Genomic DNA, 17,382 nt, shown 5'->3' on the forward strand with positions numbered 1-17,382 from the left:
TATCGCCCAGGCTGGAGTGCAGTGGTGCAATCTCAGCTCACTGCAAGCTCCACCTCCCAGGTTCACGCCATTCTCCTGCCTCAGCCTCCTGAATAGCTGGGACTACAGGCGCCTGCCACCATGCCCAGCTAATTTTTTGTATTTTTAGTACAGACGGGGTTTCACCATGTTAGCCAGTATGGTCTCGATCTCCTGACCTCGTGATCTGCCTGCCTCGGCCTCCCAAAGTGCTGGGATTACAGGCGTGAGGTACCACACCCGTCCTACCATAATCAAACTTATAAAGATCTACGATAAAGATAAAATCTTGAAAGCAACAACAAAAAAACACACAGAGCAACAATACAAACAATGGTTGAGCTCTCATTAGAAACAACGAAGACCAGAAGACGATGGAACTCAAAGTGCCGGGGGGAACTCTACCTGAAATTCTATACCTAAGAATAGATGTGTCAGGATGGCCCAGTAGGCACGAGACTCAAGCTATATAAAAAAAAAAACAAAAAAAAACTTTCAAGAATGCAAGTGTAGCCAGGTGCAGTGGCTCACACCTATAATCCCAGCACTTTTGGGAGGTCAAGGAGAGTGGATCACTTCAGCTCAGGAGTTTGAGACCAGCCTAGACAACATGGTAAATGAGGTGGGAGGGCTGCTTGAGCTTGAGAGGTGGAGGTTGCAGTAAGCCAAGATAGTGCTCCAACCTGGGTGACAGAGCAAGACCTCAACTCAAAAAAAAAAAAAAAAAAAAATATATATATATATATATACACACACACACATATATATATATATGAAAGTATAATAAATATATTTTCAGACTGATGAAAACAGACTTCATTACCATGATACCAGTACTACAAAACATAAGGGACATAAATGACCTAAGAAGGAAACTCAAGTCTTCAGATGGAACGAAGGCTACCAGAAATGGTAAATATATGGGGGTAATTTTTTGGGGGGTAGAGGGTGGGGACAGAGCCTCACTCTGGCACCTAGGCTGGAGTGCAGTGGCTCAATCTTGGCTCACTGCAACCTCTGCTTCTCAAGCTTAAGCGATTCCTCCACCTCAGCCTCCCAAGTAGCTGGGACTACAGGTGCACACCACTATGGCTGGCTAATTTTTGTATTTTTTTGGTAGAGACAGGGTTTCCCTGTGTTGCCCAGGCTGGTCTCTAACTCTTGGGCTCAAACAGTCTACCTGCCTCAGCCTTCTAAAGCACTGGGATTACAGGCATGAGCCATCATGCCCAGCAGAGAGTAAAGTTTTATTAAAGTGTATCTTTTTTCATATTTTAATTTCTTTAAAATATACATGAATGCCTAACATAAAAATTATGGCGTTGTACTGTGAGGTATAATACAGATGACAAGTAGAGCATGAAGGTGAGAAATAAATGGAACCACAGTTGACCATGGATTTGAAATGGGCAGGTCCACTTATCTGCAGCTTTTCTTCTGTCTCTGCCACCCCTGAGACAGCAAGACCAAGCACTCCTCTTCCTCCTCAGCTTACTCAACATAAAGACAATGAGGATGAAGACCTTTATGATGATCCACATCCACTTAATGAACAGTAAATATATTTTCTCTTCCTTATAATCTTCTTAGTAACATTTTCTTTTCTCTAGCTTACTTTAATATAAAAACATAATATATAATATACATAACATACAAAATGTGTGTTATAATCAACTGTTCATGTTATTGGCAAGGCTTCTGGTCAACAGCTATTAGTTGTTAAATTTAGGGGCAGTCAAAAGTTATACACAGATTTTCAACTGCATAGTGGGTCATTGGCCCTAACCCCCATGTTGTTCAAGGGTCAATTGCATATGGTTCCAACATTTTACATGAATTAGTACAATATTAACTCTCTGTAGACCATGAAGTTAAATGTGTTGTAATCCCAATAGAAATAACTAAAAAACAAAATAATGCAAAGAGGTATAGTTAAAAATCCAATAAAAGAATTTAAAATATTCAAGTAGTCCAAAATAGGGCAGAACAGGAGAAGCAGAGAAACAGAACAAAACAAAGTGAGTATACAAACAAAAACAGATGGGACTAACAGGATACAAACAGCAAAATGACAACTAAACCCAACTGTAAAAATTATTATGAATGATCACTTCCCACCAAGATGTAGTAACAGGAATTGAATGTACCCTTTGCCTGAAATAACTAAAACACTGGACAAAACTTAAGAAACAATTGCTGACATTGGATATCAGGCAGCACAGATCCGAAAACCAGGCGAAACAAACAAGATGAGCCCAGTGACCGCCCCGGCCTACCAACTTAAGCAAGTTTCCAGGATACAGTTCATATTTAAAAGCACAATCTGAAAGGATCAAACTGTTTCTAAATAACTTCCACTGCATCCTAGGACAAAGCCATAAAAAAGAATAAAATCACGTTAGCTGCAGCAACAGGGATAGAACTGGAGGTCATTATCTTAAGTGAAATAAGCCAGGCACAAAAAGACAAATATCACACCTTCTCACGTATATGTGGAAACTAAAAAATTAGGTCGTGTGGAGGTAGAGTAGAAGGCCAAATAACAGAGATGGGGAAGGGTGAGTGGGAGCATGGGGGAGGATGAAGAGAGATGGGTTAAAGGGTACAAATATACGTTTAGACACAAGGAATAAATCCAGTGTTTGACAGCAGAGTAGGGTGATGTTAGTTGACAAAAATATACTGCACTCAGGTGATGGACATCCTAAATACCCTGACTTTATCATGACACATTATATACATGTAATAAAATTTCACAGGTACTCCATAAATTTGTACAAATTTTTAAAATCTGAAATTTTAAAAATTTAAAGAAATATAATGGGAATACAAAAATATCTAGCATTCAGCAAGGGAGAATTTGCAATGTCTGGCATCTAATAAAAAATTACCAATGCATGCAAAGATACAGTTAAAGATGATCCATAATGAGAAGAAAAGCTAATTGATATAAATCCCCAAATGACAAGGATGAAAGAATTTGTAAAGAGGGGTATTAACAGTTATTTTAAGTATGTCCCAAATGTCCAAGAAGGTAGAGAAAAGATTATAAATGTTAGGTAGCAAAATGGAAGATATAAAATGGTCCAAATCAAACTTCTGGAGATAAAAGTTATAATGGCTGTGATAAAAATATACTGGAAGGAATTAGACACTGCAGAAAAAAAAAATTTGTGACTTGAAAATACAGCAAAATAAACTATTCAAAGTGAAATACAAAGAGAAAAAAATAAGAAAAAAATAGACCATTGGTAAGCTGTGGAACAACTTTACGAGACCTAATATATGTGCAATTGGAGCAGAAAAGCTATTTGGATTTTTTTAAATTAAATAATAATCAAAAAATTACAAATTTGATAAAATTAAAACCCTACAGAACAGGAAATAAGAAGGAAACTACAAGATGTATCATAAGTCAATTGCTTAACAAGTGATAAAGAGAAATTCTTAAAAGCAGTCAGAGAAAAACATAAATGACCTTAAAGCTCCAGCAGAAAAATCAGAGCTGAGGCTGTGTGTGGTGGCTCATGCCTGTAATTCCAGCACTTTTGGAGGCCGAGGCGGGTGGATCACCTCAGGTCGGGAGTTTGAGACCAGCCTGACCAAAATGGAGAAACCCCATCTCTACTGAAAATTCAAAATTAACCGGGTGTGGTGGTGCATGCCTGTAATCCCAGCTACTCAGGGGGGTGAAGCAGGAGAATCACTTGAATCCAGGAGGCAGAGGTTACGGTGAGCCGAGATCATGCCATTGCACTCCAGCCTGGGCAACAAGAGCGCAACTCCCTCTCAAACAAACAAAAAAAATCAGAGCTGGTCAGAATGGATTAAAAAAGCAAGAATCAACTATACATACTTGTAAGAAACACATTTTAAATATAAAGAAAGATATACACTGAAAAGGACAGAAAAAGATACACTATACGAGTAAGCATAAGAAATCTGAAGTGTCTTTATTAATATCAAAGTAGACTTCAAGACAGATTACTACCAAACATAAAGAGGAAAATTAGATAATAGGAAAATAGAAATAGTCAATTTATCAGGAAGACAGATCAATCAATCATGAATGTCCCAATATGAGAGTTTCAAAATATATCAAGCCAAAATTGACAAAACTAAAGTGAGAAACCGATAAAACCACAATCATAGTTTTTAATACCTTTTCCCAGTAAGTGACAGAACAACTAGATCAAAAAATTTGGTAAGGGCATAAAAGATGCAAAGTAGGAGTTAGCAAACTTTATCTCTACAGGGTTAGATAATAAATATTTTTGGTTTTGTCAGCTATAAAGTCTCTGTTGTTAACCACTCAATTTTTCTTTTGTAAAGCAAAAGCAGACATAGACAAAGTATATGAAGGAGGGTGGGCGTGGTGGCTCATGCCTGTAATCCCAGCACTTTGGGAGGCCGAGGTGGCCAGATTGCCTGAGTTCAGGAGTTTGAGACCAGCCTGGTCAACATGGTGAAACCCTGTCTCTACTAAAATACAAAAAATTAGCCGGTCATGGTAGTGTGCACCCGTAGTCCCAGCTACTCAGGAGGCTGAGACACGAGAATTGCTTGAACCCAGGAGGCAGAGGTTGCAGTGAGCCGAGATCGCAGCACTGCACTCCAGCATGGATGACACAGCGAGACTCCATCTCAAAAAAAGAAAAAAGGCCGGGCACGGTGGCTCAAGCCTGTAATCCCAGCACTTTGGGAGGTTGAGACGGGCGGATCATGAGGTCAGGAGATCAAGACCATCCTGGCTAACACGGTGAAACCCCGTCTCTACTAAATAATACAAAAAACTAGCCAGGCGATTTGGCGGGTGCCTGTAGTCCCAGCTACTCGGGAGGCTGAGGCAGGAGAATGGCATAAACCCAGGAGGCGGAGCTTGCAGTGAGCTGAGATCAGGCCTCTGCACTCCAGCCTGGGCACGAGACTCCATCTCAAAAAAAAAAGAAAAAGAAAAAGAAAAAAAAAGTTAGTGTATTAATGAGTATGGCTGTATTCCAATAAAACTTTAAGTACAACAAGCTGCAATCCAGACTCGTCCTGTTACCTAACACTTACAGAACATTACATCCAACAACTACAGAATACATGTTCTTTTCAAATGCAAAAGGTATGTTCACCAAGATAGAGCATATGCTGGATCATAAAATAAGTCTCAATAAATTTTAAGAGCGAACTATTATAAAATATGTTCTCTGACCACAATGAAATTAAATTAGAAACCAGTAACAGAAAGACATCTGGGAAAAAAAACACACAAATATCTAGAAATAAAACATTTCTAAATTAGAAAACATTTTGAAAAGAAAGATGAAACTGTATCAAAAGCTATGGGCTGCAGCTAAAGTACTGTGAGGAAAATTTATAGCTTTAATATTTATATTTTAAAATATGACAAATACAAAATTAGTAAAGTTCTACCTTAAAAGCCAGGTAAGCCCAAAGTAATTAGAAGAAAGAAAATAAAGAGCAAAAATCAATAAAATGAAAAAGAGACAACAGAAAAAATAAAGCTAAAAGTTCGTTCATTGTTGGTGCAGTTGCTCTGGAAAACAGTTTGGCAGTTCCTCTAAACCAGGGTGTCCAATCTTTTGGCTTTCCTGGGCCACATGGAAGAAGTAGTCTTGGAATACGTAAAATACACTAACACTAACGATAACTGATGAGCAAAAAAAAAACAAAAAACAGAAAAAAACTCATAATGTTTTAAGAAAGTTTATGAATTTGTGTTGGGCTACATTCAAAGCCATCCTGGACTGTGGTTTGGACAAGTTGCTCTAAAGGTTGAACACAGAGTTACCATGTGACCCAGCAATTTCACTCCTAGGTATATACATAAGAGAAATGAAAACGTAAGTCCACACAAAAATTTGTATGCAAGAGTTCATAGCAGCATTATTCATAATAGTTAAGAAGTAAAAACACCCAAATGTCCATCAAATGATGAATGGATAAATAAAATGTGGTATACAATGGAATACTATTCAACAATAAAAAGAAGTGCTTTGACATAAATGAACCTTGAAAACATCATGCTAATGAAATAAATTAGTCACAAAAGACCAAATATTATATGATTCCATTTATATAAAATGTCTAGAATAGGCAAATCTATAGAGACAAAGATTAGCAATTGCCTAGGACTAGGGGAGTTGGGAAGAAAATAAGTATGGGGTTCCTTTCACGGGTGATGAAAAAAATATTCTAAAACTGATTGAGGTAAAGATTGTACAACTCTGTGAACACCCTAAAAGCCATTGAGTTAAACACTTCAAACACTATGCATTATATGGTATGTAAATTATATTTCAATAAAACTCCACCTCCCAAAGTGCTGGGACTATAGGCATGAGCCACTGTGCCCCAGCCAAAGCTATTATTTTTGAAAGTTGGATCACTGAAAACATTTTTTAAAATTTTTATAAACTCCTAGCTAGACTAATGAAGAGGGGAGAACAAAAAAGGAAAAAATACAAACTACTAAGAAATGAAAGAGGAAGTATCACTCCAGATCTTATATACAATAAAAGAAAAAAGGCAACATAAACAACTTCATCTAACACATTTGACAATTTAGAAGAAATGGATCAATTAGCAAAACTGACACAAAATACAATGGAAAATCTAAATAGCCCCAAATCTATTAAAGGAACTGCATTCTTTGTCAAATAGTCCAAGAAAGAAAATGCCAGGCCCATATGGCTGCACTAATGAATTATAACAAACATTTAAGAAAAAAACAAAACACCAACCTTACACAAACTCATTCATAAAATAAAGCAGGAAGAAACATCTTCCAACCATTTTATGACGTTAGCATAATGCTGACACCAAAACTCCAGTTATTTTTTTTAAAAAGACAATTACAGCACATCCTGATAAAGACAGATTCAAAAATTCTTAACACAGTATCAGCAAATCAAAATCAGCTATATATTAAAAGGATAACATGATCAACTACAGTTTATCACAGTAATTCAAGGTAGTTTAACATATGAAAATCAAACAATATAATTCACCATATTAACAGAATAAAGAAAAGTGTTGGGAGAAAAGCTGAGTGTTGGGAGAGAAGCTGAGGTAGGGCTTGCATGTGTGACATAATATAAAAGAGTCTTGGCCGGGCGCGGTGGCTCAAGCCTGTAATCCCAGCACTTTGGGAGGCTGAGATGGGCGGATCACGAGGTCAGGAGATCGAGACCATCCTGGCGAACACGGCGAAACCCCGTCTCTACTAAAAAATACAAAAAAACTAGCCGGGCGAGGTGGCGGGCGCCTGTAGTCCCAGCTACTCGGGAGGCTGAGGCGGGAGAATGGCGTAAACCCAGGAGGCGGAGCTTGCAGTGAGCTCAGATCCGGACACTGCACTCCAGCCTGGGCGACAGAACCAGACTCCTCCGTCTCAAAAAAAAAAAAAAAAGTCTTGGAACATGTCCAGGATCCAGAGTCTTAAAAAAAAAAAAGAGTCTTGGAACATGTCCAGGGTCCAGAGTCTAAAACCCCTCCTGGCCTTTGGAACATGTCTAGACTTGCTGGCTCCTGGCTTCTAGCACTCCCATTATCTCAAGTAGCTATATGTTTCAAAGAAAAAAAAAAGCTACATCATCACAGCTGTAGCTCATTTGCTTGATAAACCACTTCCTTTCAACCCCCACATCCTTACCACCTGTTTCTTTGTTTGAGCACCAATAAATAGTGTGGGCTCCCAGAGGTTGGGGCCTTCACAGCCTCCATACTAGCGTTGGCGCCCTGGTCCCACCTTCTCGTCTTTTCTCATTCATTTGACTCCGCTGGACTTCACAGCCCCCACGGCCTGGTGTTGGGTCTGATCACCCTAACATTTGTGGCACCAACATGGGGCAACGAAGACCCCAGTGAAGGAACACTAGAGTACGTCAAAGCAGAGGATGCATCGTCAGAGGACACCTGAGGACGACTGAAAGAAGCTTGGTGGGGAAGCTGAGTGCTCAGAAGAACCAGAGTAATAGGACAAAGTAAAAGCAAACATTCTGCTTATTTGAATTTCTTAAGGCATTTATTATGAAGAAGAGTGAAAGTTAGTACTCAGAATGTATCACTCTTTAGTACAGTAAAGCAGTTTTGCCCATGGTTTCCGGAACAAGGGACTATGGAATTGGATGAATGGGAGAGAACTGGAAGAGATTTTAAAAAAGCATATAAAGATGGAGCAAAAACTCCAGTTTCCGTTTGGTCAAAGTGGGTGCTAATAAAGGCAGTTCTTGAGCCATTTCAAACAGATGATGAGGTGGATTCAGATGGGGAAGAGGACGACGAGTGTAAAAAACTTCAGATTCTGAGTGTGAGGAACAGCTAACCGGAGGAATTAAAGAAAAGAAAAGAAAACTTAAAAAAGTATGTTTTACTAGCACGTCAGCGCCACCTGCTGAATTAAGTGAATGGCCACTTCCTCTCTCCCCCTTACTGGGCGAGAAAATGAATTAGCTGAAAAACTTACTGCTCCTATAGTTGCAACATTAAAACCTGGAGCAATTGGTGGTGCTATATGAAATTCTATTTAAAAAGCTAGAGCTGAGGGAGACCCTGAAGCATGGCAATTTCCAGTTACTATAACCCAACAAGGAGGACAGAATATAGCTAATTGGGCCACTCTTCCTTTAAGTTTTAAAGGAATTTAAGCAAGCCATTAGTCAATATGAACTGAACTCTCTTTTTGTGCAAACTTTGTTGAAAAATGTGGCTCTTGATAATAGGTTAATACCATATGATTGGGATACTTTAACAAAATCTGTTCTCACTTCGTCCCAGTACTTGCAGTTTAAAACCTGGTGGGCTAACTAAGCTCAAACTCAAGGGAAAACACACAAGTGCAGCCACCTGTGCCTGTTTCCCTTGAACAGTTAATTGGAGTTGGCCCTAATTGGTGTAGATTAGAGAATCAAGCAGTAATGGAGGATGTTGCCATTGTTCAGCTGTGCTCTGTGTGCATAATTACGGGCATGGGAAAGGATAAATGTTACAGGAGAAAAATATCCTTCTTTCAGTTCTGTCTGACAAGGACCTAAAGAACCATATATTGATTTTATTGCTTGGCTCCAAGAGGCTGTGTATAAAGCCATAATTGATAAAACAGCTCAGGATGTTATAATACAGCTTCTTGCATATGATAATGCTAATGCAGAGTGTCAAACAGTTATTAGACACCTGAGAGGGAAGGCTCATTTAGCTGAATATATTAAGGCTTGTGATGGCATTGGAGGTAACTTACATAAGGCTACTCTTTTAGCTCAGGCTATGGCTGAATTGAAAGTAGGAAAGAATATGCCCCATTTCTCAGGCTCTTGGTTTAATTGTGAGCAATTTGGACACACAAAACAGGAACGTAGAAAAGGAAATCAAAAGGAAAAACCACTACCATCAATCAACAGAAAAGTCCCAGTGTATGTCCCCAGTGTAAGAAAGGCAACCACTGGGCAAATCAGTGTCATTCTAAACTTAGCAAAGATGGACAAACTCTTTTGTGAAACAAGAAGAGGGGCCCAAACAAACCAAGGCATATCTGGCACAGCCAGCGCCCTTACAAACCATACAACAATTGTCCCCCGCCACAGCAGGTCCCCTGTAGACCTCTGCAACGCAATTCCTGTCTCTTTACTTCCTGGGGAGCCACCAAAGAAGGTCCCCATGGGAGTTAGGAGACCCTTACCCTCAGGAACAGTCTATCATTTGGAAAGTCTAGTCTAAATTTAGAAGGTATCACTGTGCATATGGGAACAACTGACTCTGATTATATCAGAGAGATACAACTAGTTATTAGTTCCTCAACTCCATGGTCTGCCTCCCCAGGAGAATGAATTGCTCAGTTGTTGCTGCTACCCTACATAAAACTAAGCAGCAGCACAGTGAAAAGAATAGGAAGCTTTGGTAGTACTAATCCAGCAGGAAAAGCTTTATATTGGGTTAATCAAATGTCTGACAAAAGACCTATTCATATAGTAATTATTCAGGAAAGGATTTTGAAGGACTAGTAGATACTGGAGCTGATGTCTCTATTATTGCTTTAAATCAATGGCCCTGACACTGGCCTAAACAAAAGACTTCCATGGGTATCACTGGTGTAGGGACTGCCTCAGAAGTTTTTCAAAGTTCCTTGATTTCACCATGTCAAGGGCAGGATGGCCAGGGACCATCCAACCTATTATTACACCTATTCCTGTCAATTTATGGGGTAGAGACTTATTGCAACAATGCAGTGCTGAAATATCTATTCCTATGGATCAATATAGTAATAATAGTGGACAAATGATGAAAAATGCGGGATATTGCTGGGGAGAAGGGCTAGGAAAAAATTAAAACAGCCAATCAGAACCTTCAGAAGGATAAACAGGTCAGACTGGATTGGGGTATCATTTTTAGGAGCAGCCATTGTTGAGCCTCTGGCTCCCATTCCTCTTGTTTGGCTAATTGCCAAACCAGTTTGGGTGGAGCAATGGTGGCTGAAACAGGAAAAACTGGAGGCTTTAAAAGAACTGGTGCAGGAACAATTGCAAAAGGGATATACAGTGACTACTTTCTCCCCTCGTAATTCTCTTGTATTTGTCATTAAGAAAACATCTGGTAAATGGAGAACGCTAACAGATTTGAGGGCTGTTAAATGCTGTAATTCAACCCATGGGCATGCTACAACCAGGGCTGCCCTCCCCAATAATGATTCTAAAATACTGGCTTCTTATAGCAATAGATCTAAAGGATTGCTTTTTTACCATTCCTTTAGCTGCCCAAGATTATGAAAAATTTGCTTTTACTGTTCCCGCCATAAATAATAATGAACCAGCAGACTGATACCATTGGGAAGTACTGCCACAAGGCATGTTAAATAGCCCGACTGTTTGTCAAACTTAAGTTGGCAAAGCTATTAAGCGAGTTAGAGAACAGTTTAAAAAATGGTATAGTATCCATTTCATGGATGATATTTTGTGTGCAGCTGAAACTAGGGAAGAATTGATGTTGTGCTACAAACAGAAAAGGCCGTAAATGTAGCAGGGTTAATTATAGCCCCTGATAAAATCCAAACTTCTACTGCCTTTCAATATCTAGGAATGAAGGCAGAACAAAGTGCTATTAAGCCTCAAAAAGTTCAAATTTGGCCGGGCGCGGTGGCTCACGCCTATAATCCCAGCAGTTTGGGAGGCTGAGGCGGGCAGATCACGAGGTCAGGAGATCAAGACCATCCTGGCTAACACAGTGAAATCCCATCTCTACTAAAAATACAAAAAAATTAGCCAGGCATGGGGGTGGGCGCCTGTAGTCCCAGCAACTCAGGAGGCTGAGGCAGGAGAATGGTGTGAAACCGGAAGGTGGAGCTTGCAGTGAGCCGAGATCACGCCACTGCACTCCAGCCTGGGCGACAAAGCGAGACTCCATCTCAAAAAAAAAAAAAAAAGTTCAAATTTGAAGAGACAATTTAAAAACCTTAAATGATTTCCAAAAATTATTAGGAGACATTAATTGGATTCATGCAACTTTAGGCATTCCTACCTATGCTATGTTTCATCTCTTTTCTACTTTACAAGGTGATTCTAACCTTAACAGTAAATGCTCCCTGTCCAAAGAAGCACTGGAGGAACTTCCATTAATTGAGGAAAAAAATTCAGCAAGCACAAGTAGAACAAATTAATCTGATACAGCCATTACAGTTTTTAGTTTTTCCTACTAAGCATTTGCCTACAGGAGTTTATAGTTCAACAGGATGATCTGGTTGAGTGGCTTTTTCTACCTCACAATACAACCAAAACGCTCACTCTGTACTTAGAACAAATTGCTTTGCTAGTAGGACAAGCGAGGCTGCCCACAACAAAGCCAAGGGGATATGATCTAAATCAGATTATGGTTTCATTAACAAAACAACAAATTCAACAAGCCTATATTAATTCCCAAGAATGGCAAGTTAATTTGGCCAGTTGGCATTCTTGATAATCATTACCCTAAATCTAAGATATTTCAATTTCTATAATTAACATTGGATACTGCCTTCTATTACTCAAAAAGCCCCTATTGGAGTGGCCATTACTGTTTTTACTGATGAATCTAGTAATGGAAAAATCTTCATTTGCAGGACCTCAACAAGTTTTTCAAACTGACATTGCTTAAAGAGCTAATCCAACTTTAAAAAACTCAAATACAAAAGTAAAAGGGAAGGGACCAGGAATATAAGACACTGCATATGCAATTGCATTTAGCTTTATTAACTTTAAAGTTTTTAAATTTACAAAAAGTTCAACCCATGACTGCAGCTGAACAACACCTGACAGGACAAAAGGAAAATAAAAAGGCTGGACAAGATATAGGATGGAGGGATGCACATACAAAGAGTTGGGAAAAAGGAAAGATAATTATATGGGGAAGAGGATTTGCTTGTATCTCTCCAGGTGACAATCAGGTGCCTACCAAACATCTGAAGATCTATCATGAGCCACAGCATCTAGTGGACCCACCTGTACAGTGCAAATTGAAGGTTTAAGGATTGCTTTTTTCTGCTATACTATTGCACAAGAAGGATAAGCCTTGATTTGCTTTCTCTATGCCTTTTGTTAATCAGAAAAAGCCTTCTTCTCATTATCAATGGTAACATTTACCCCACAGTAATTAACCAAAGAGGCAGAAGCTGTTACAAATGCTTCAGCAATGGCATGCCTCCCAGCTACAGCAAAATAAAAATAAAAATAAAAAAGCCTTTGTTTCTGTTTCAGTAGATTTACTAATGTAGAGGTAAGGGCATGTTTGTATTTTTGCAGGAGATGAACACACCATGTGGGTACCCTCAAGATGTGTATGACCATGGAACAGGAGACTAGAGGGACCCATGGATCCCAACCATGGACCAGGTTCCCCCAGTATGAGCCATAAGCCAGTTGAATCTGAATACAAAGATGGAACAAGGACCAACCAGAGTCATGCTGACATCAACCCCCATAACATGGGACAGATCAAGAAAACCACACAGGAAGCTGTCAAAGTGCTGGAGTGCCAGGGTTTTACCTTTTGCTGGGATTCAGAGGTACAATAGATGCTTAACGGACCAATGTTTTCTGACTGAATTCCTCTCTACCCTAAATACAAAAGACCCTAATAGGTAGGCAGGAATATCATTGCCCCTATTCAACATGAAGAAGTTACAGAAGACAGACCTCCATCCTTCTGCAACCCTCAGGATTAAGGGTCCCCTTGTAAAAGGGAAAGGGGAAATATGTAAGAAGCATTCAAACCAGAGCAACTCCATTTTGAGTAAGGGCTAAAAAAATGAAGCTGGATCACCAACTGGCAATTAAGGGCTGCACAGCCTGCAACTGCCTTGCTCAATTAATTCAAAAACAAAAAGAGGACCTTTTGGATTCAAAGTTGTGTTATGTTACTCTTAAATGCCATCTGGAGGACAGAGATGAAAATCTCACCCTCGATACTGTAAAACTATAAGACCAGGTTTTTGAAGCCTTTCAGGCTCACTTGAATCTGCTCCCTACAACTGATATTTTCAACAAGATAGCTGATGGGTTGTCTACAATCAATCCTCTTAAATGGATTAAGGCCATTGGAAGCTCTACACTTGCAGATTTTGTTCCAATAATTATGTGCTTGTGCTGTCTCCTTTTAGTCTGCAGACACGGAAGCCAACACTGGAAAGAAAGCTGCCCTCGAGAACAAGCAATGATAGCTGTGGTGGTTTTACATAAAAGAAAAGGGGGGCATGTTGGGAGAAAAGCTGAGTGTTGGGAGAGAAGCTGAGGCAGGGCTTGCATGTCTGACATAATATAAAAAAGTCTTGGAATATGTCTGGGGTCCAGGGTCTGAAATACCTTGTGGCCTTGGGAACGTGTCTAAACTTGCTGGCTCCTTGCTTCTAGCACACCCATTATCTCAAGTAGCCATATGTTTCAAAGAAAATGCTAAACCATCAGAGCTATAGCTCATTCGCTTGATACATCGCTTCCTTTCAACCCCTACATCTTCACCACCTGTTTTGTTGTTCGATCACCAATAAATAGCATGGGCTCCCAGAGCTTGGGGCCTTGGCAGCCTCCATACTAGCACTGGCCCCCTGTTCCCACGTTCTCTCTTAACCTGTCTTTTCTCATTCCTTTGACTCTGCCAGACTTCATAGCCCCCACGGCCTGGTGTTGGGTCTGATCACCCCAACAAAAAGCTATCCAATCATCTCAACAGATGCAGAAAACATCTGACAAAATTCAACACACATTCATAAAACTCTCAGCAAATTAGAAACAAAGGAATTTCCTCAATTTGATACCATTAAGAAAATAAATAGGTAAGCCATGGACTGGGAAAAAATATTTGTAAAACCCATATCTAACAAGAAACTTGTAAAGGAATATATAAAATGTGTCAACTCAATAATGAAAACAAGCAATTCAATTAAAAAAAGGGGCAAAAGATTTGAACAGGCACTTCATAAGGAAGATGTTTAAAGGGCCAATAATACAACAGTGCTCATCATCATTAGATGAACATTAGATTAATTGCAGGGAAATGCAAATTAGAACCAATAACATCCATCAAAATGTATAAAACACCAAATGGTGAAAATGAGGAGCAACTAGAACCCACATACATAGTTGGTACGAGTGTAAAATTGTGCAGCCACCTTGGGAAACAGCTACCTAGACAGATATGCCAGAGTCCAAGTAGGGTGGGGAGGGTATCTATACAGGAAGACTGTTCGGTTCCAGGTGCTGGAGCTGAAGTGAGGCAAAGAGGGTGTCTGTGCAGGGTAGAGTACTGGCAGGGTCTAGGTTTCTCACCATAGGAGAAAGGCATATACAAATAGGAAAAGGGAGAAAATTAGAATTAACCCTGTGGTATGAGACCAGAATTGGAGATATCAGTGGACACTTACAGTTTCCAACATATACAACTCATATAGAAATAAAATGTAAATGTGTTTGTATATGTATATAAATATATATATGCATATATTTGCCTAGACATACACATGCCCACACACATTCTCTAGCTTTTTTCACTGAGATGTCATGGGAGCATCTAGCATTGAGACATTGGCTTCTAAATACTTTTCTTCAGCAAAAGGATCCAGGATTCCTTGGAGAAATGACTGGTTCCAGAGATGGGATAGGAAAAATACAAAATGAGCCTGGAACATCTTGTCTTCAGGAAGTAAAAAAGGATTCAAAGAATGATGAGAACACGTCAAAAAGACACAGAGGGCCTCTCACTAGCCAAACATGGGACAATTCATACATCAATAATAATGACAACCACAGATTTTTGCCCATTGAATAAAATAGGTACCGTAAGTCCATACTGATATAAATAAATGAATAAATCAAAAGTTTATGGCCGGGCATGGTGGCTCACGCCTGTAATCCTAGCACTTTGGGAAGCTGAGGTGGGTGGATCACTTGAGGCCAGGGGTTCCAGACGAGTCTGGCCAACATGGCAAAACCCAGTCTCTACTAAAAATACAAAAATTAGTTGGGTGGGTTGGTGCATGCCTGTAATTCAAGGTACACAGGAGGCTGAGACATGAGAATCATTTGCACCCTGGAGGCAGAGGTTCCAGTGAGTCGAGATCACACCACTGCACTCCAGCCTTGGCGACAGAGAGAGACTGTCTCAAAAAAAAAAAAAAAAAAAAAAAGAAAAGTTTGAGGAAAACTGGGATATTTACATCATTTCAAAGTACCTCCATATAAAATATGTATTACAATAGGAAAAGTAACTTTACCATGGAGAAGTTGGCACATACTACCTTAAAGTGAAAACCATTAATGAAAGATCAAATGAAATTGTATACCATCTGATAGGATGAGGTATCACTTCTGTGATATTCCTGTTCAAGATATATAACGTAAATTGAAGACATTAGACAAATCCAAATTGAGGGACATTCTATAACACAGCTGTCTGGTAATCTTCACAGTTCCCTCATGAAGTGAAGGTAAGACTGTGGAACCATTAATATTTAAGATTGAAGGACACATGACAGTTAAAATGTAACATGTGACTCTGCACTATATCCTTTTGCTATAAAGGACATTTTTGGAATAATAGGCAAAACCTGAATGTCAGGGTCTGATGCTTAGATGGTATTATGTATCAATGTTGATATGCTAATTTAAAAAGTTGTATTGTGGTTATTAGGAGAATGTGCTATATAACATATCTGGGGATGGTCACAGCAACTTACTCAAATGGCCCATAAAAATAAAGGTTTTTTGTTCTGTAAGTTTTCTGCAAATTTGAGATACAGTTTCCAAAAACAGTTTCAGATCCTTAACAAAATGTACATAAATTATGTGTGTATATGTATATATTTACACACATGTGTGTATATATGTATGCACATATATATGCAAACACGTATGTGTATATGTGTGTGTGTATATATGTGTGTATATATATACACACACACCCGAGTTAATGAATCAAAATTCTCTCGGAGGCTGTATAGTTTATGTCAAAGTCTTCAAAGCATTTAATACATTTCCTTACGGAAAAAAATTGCAATGGTTCTATATCCGTAAGAGTAATACTGAATAATGCTGATTGTATGCCATTTATTTTCAATATAGGAAAGGATACCACCAGCCACTCCCTGCCACTCTTCTATTTGATAACTACAAACGCTCTCTGTCAGTCAAAATAAGTCTCTGTCACTTCAGTGTATATCTTTGAATTTCCTCTTTTTTGGGGGGGGGGCACAGTCTTGCTCTTGTCGCCCAGGCTGGAGTGCAGTGGCACAATCTCGGCTCACTGCAACCTCCTCCGCCTCCTGAATTCAAACAACTCTCCTGCTTCAACCCCCCCAGTAGTTGGGAGTACAGGCACATGCGACCACGCCCGGCTAATTTTTTTGTAGTTTTAGTACAGACAGGGTTTCACCATGTTAGCCAGGATGATCTCAATCTCCTGACCTCATGATCCGCCCACCTCAGCCTCCCAAAGTGCTGGGATTACAGGCATGAGCCACCGAGCCCAGCCTGAATTTCTTGTAGACATATTTTTGGTTAAGAAGGTTGTGAATCTGCTGATCTTTTATGAAATCAGGCCTACAGATGTCTACTCATGTAAAATTGAAAGATTTCCACAAATAATGTGTGTGCCAGTCGGGCATGGTGGCACATACCTGTAGTCCCAGCCACTCAAGAGGCTGAGGTGGGAGGATTAATTGAGGCTAGGAGTTAAGAGGCTGTGGTGTGTTATGATAATGCCTGTGACCAACCCCTGCACTCCAGCCCAGGTAACACAGCAACACCTTGTCTCTTAAAATATATATGCATATGCATGTGTGCTAGAGCTCATTAAATGTCAAGGAAGGCTCAAGCTCATCCGCTCAATAAATCCATTCTC

At 39.5% G+C, this 17,382-nt stretch overlaps 1 protein-coding gene across 1 annotated transcript in view; it reads right to left on the reverse strand.

The window, feature by feature from the left end:
• The window catches only part of ETFA (electron transfer flavoprotein subunit alpha), a 102,887-nt gene that overhangs the window by 46,231 nt on the left and 39,274 nt on the right, over window positions 1–17,382 (reverse strand). The gene's annotated exons all lie outside the window — the stretch shown is intronic.

The sequence above is a fragment of the Piliocolobus tephrosceles genome, chromosome 6 (assembly GCF_002776525.5).
Source record: "Piliocolobus tephrosceles isolate RC106 chromosome 6, ASM277652v3, whole genome shotgun sequence".
Lineage (NCBI taxonomy): Eukaryota > Metazoa > Chordata > Mammalia > Primates > Cercopithecidae > Piliocolobus > Piliocolobus tephrosceles.